At 38.8% G+C, this 2025-nt stretch overlaps 1 long non-coding RNA gene across 1 annotated transcript in view; it reads left to right on the top strand.

Annotated features, from left to right (window-relative positions):
- The first annotated feature begins 703 nt into the window (after positions 1-703).
- The window catches only part of LOC107835189 (uncharacterized), a 3847-nt gene continuing 2525 nt past the window's right edge, over positions 704-2025 (top strand). Inside the window, exon 1 of the long non-coding RNA XR_001661020.1 lies at positions 704-877. This is a non-coding gene — a long non-coding RNA (uncharacterized LOC107835189). The remainder of the gene's footprint in view (positions 878-2025) is intronic.

The raw sequence follows: 2025 nt of genomic DNA, 5'->3' as shown, positions 1-2025 counted from the left end.
ATGAAGAGATCTTCATCACTGGAACTATTTTTACTTAAGTCACTATTTGCCACTTTAAAAGCACCTTTTGCACCGTATAAACAAACATTTATGTAACATTGCACTTTAAGCACAGATTTGCACATCAATAATTTGCACACAAGAAGTTTTAACTATTTATTGAGTATTTTAGTGGTTAGCATGCAGCCTGTTGTTCTTTGCTCTGCAGCTGAGCTGGTTTCCTGAGGAAGAGGATCGTTGTTCCCACTGGTGGGAAGAACCTGAACCAGAGTCTGTGCATAACCTGTTAGGTGTTTAGCTGCTAATGTGAAGAACTTAAAAAGACAGAAAAGACTCTCCTGTCTTTTCTGTGTCCTCTCCAGGACAAATACTTCCCCAGGATCCAGACACCATCTGTGAGGGGAGGATTGTTTCTGGGTTTCATAATGGTGCTAATGGTGTAAGGATAAAACATAAAAATTCATAAAAAGCAAATGGAAATGTTTGTATTTGGTAAAAGGTGTTTTATTGAAATAGGTGGAAATTGGTAAATTTAAGTCCCCCGTTTGGTTCTTCACAGCTGGGATCATTATCTGGTTGTGATTTTAGTTATTTGGCTCAACTTACCCAAACTTATGAGACATGCTATATTATTAAAGCAGTTATATTTAAACTCATCCTGATTGATGGGCTGCACAGCATCTGTATGCAGACAGTTAAACTGAAGTTGTCTTGATGAAATGATCCTACATATGAAAAATGGCTCAACTTACCCGGCCTTCCTAATTTCTTTTTCCAGAGAACGATCAATCTGTGGTCTATTCTGCTATTAGGAGAGACGATGTGAGTTATGGAGAGATCGTCATCAGAAAAAAAGAAAGAAAGCCAAAGACCAGAGGTAAAGCTGCTCCTCACCTCCTTCAGATCAAAATCAAATCATTTTTATTTGTCCAGCACATTTCAGCAACAAGGCTTTAGTCTACATAAGAGAAAAACACGGCAGTGTGAAACATTTTATTGCAAAAATCAACTTTATGATAAATTACTGGTAGTTGTTACCAACATTTTACCTTAAAAATTACAATACAACACAAAACAATGGAGTTTATCAGCATTTCAAAAAGGAAAGTTAAAGAAAATGAGTCCAACTAAAACAAAATACAGACTATGATTAATCCACTTAAAGAAACTATTTCTATTTAAAAATTCAGTTAGAAAAAGAACCGACTCTAGTTCCAGTTTCCTCACAGTGTTACAGAGACCTGGAAAAAGCAGCATGATAACCGTGGTGGAAGGAATACATGTCATAAAACGAGTGCTCTGGATTAAATCATGGATTTGGTCGTCTTAGTCACAGGGTGAGATTGAGACTCACGTGTTGGCAATCAGCTGTTTCCTCTCTGCAAAGCCAAAGTCAGAATGATGCATGAACGTCATATAAACTCAGCATCCGTTTAAATGTTGGTTCCACCTTTACTAACATGCACACATGGAGACTGGAGCTTCAGCCAGGCAGACTGGTCATTTCTGAGTCCGTAAACCTTTGTGCTGTAGAAGGAGTTAGAAGGAGAGATCCTCTGTGAGAAAAACACAAACCTCACATGAAGTCCTGATGTTTCAGGGAATTTCCTGTCTTCATCCTTCTGTTCTCCCTTTAGGAAAAACATGTTTCTCTTTACTATTTTTACTTTTTGACCAGCATTTCCTCATCAAAACATGTTTGAGACATCCTCAGATCTCCATGGCAACCATTGCCATGGCACCGGTGGAGCTCCAATGCTTCCTCATGTAACGTGCCGCCATTTACACAAAGCTTGGAGCTGAAATGTCCCCAAGTCAGTATCTAATGCCAGGGGCCTCAGAAAATGGAACCACCCGAGTGACATAGTTCTACACCTGAGTGACGTAATTCTACATCTGGGTGATGTAGTTCTACACCTGGGTGATGTAGTTCTACATCTGATTGATGTAGTTCTACATCTGATTGATGTAGTTCTACATCTGATTGATGTAGTTCTACATCTGATTGATGTTTCCTCTTTGTGC

The sequence above is a fragment of the Poecilia formosa genome, unplaced genomic scaffold (assembly GCF_000485575.1).
Source record: "Poecilia formosa unplaced genomic scaffold, Poecilia_formosa-5.1.2 Scaffold1180, whole genome shotgun sequence".
Classification (NCBI taxonomy): domain Eukaryota; kingdom Metazoa; phylum Chordata; class Actinopteri; order Cyprinodontiformes; family Poeciliidae; genus Poecilia; species Poecilia formosa.
Note: the sequence above shows the minus strand (reverse complement) of the source record. Positions and strands in the feature narration are given on the sequence as shown.